Source organism: Juglans regia, unplaced genomic scaffold (genome assembly GCF_001411555.2).
Source record: "Juglans regia cultivar Chandler unplaced genomic scaffold, Walnut 2.0 Scaffold_15114, whole genome shotgun sequence".
NCBI classification, from domain to species: domain Eukaryota; kingdom Viridiplantae; phylum Streptophyta; class Magnoliopsida; order Fagales; family Juglandaceae; genus Juglans; species Juglans regia.
Genome location: NW_023345648.1, coordinates 1 through 208, shown reverse-complemented (window position 1 = coordinate 208; position 208 = coordinate 1). Strand labels below are relative to the sequence as shown.

The window sequence follows — 208 nt, the reverse complement described above, 5'->3', positions numbered from 1 at the left end:
TGCGTTCAAAGACTCGATGATTCGCGGGATTCTGCAATTCACACCAAGTATCGCATTTCGCTACGTTCTTCATCGATGCGAGAGCCGAGATATCCGTTGCCGAGTGTCGTTATGTATCATGGTAAAGATGTCACCAACAACGCGCACACCGTTTCCGGGGCGCCCGTGGTTACTCCTTGTTTAAGTTCCTTGGCGCAGACCGCGCCGG

General features: G+C 52.9%; 1 pseudogene; it reads right to left on the bottom strand.

Annotated features, from left to right (window-relative positions):
- Positions 1 to 108, bottom strand: LOC118345135 (annotated as a pseudogene; the record flags this gene model as incomplete).
- Between the last annotated feature and the right edge of the window lie 100 nt (positions 109 to 208).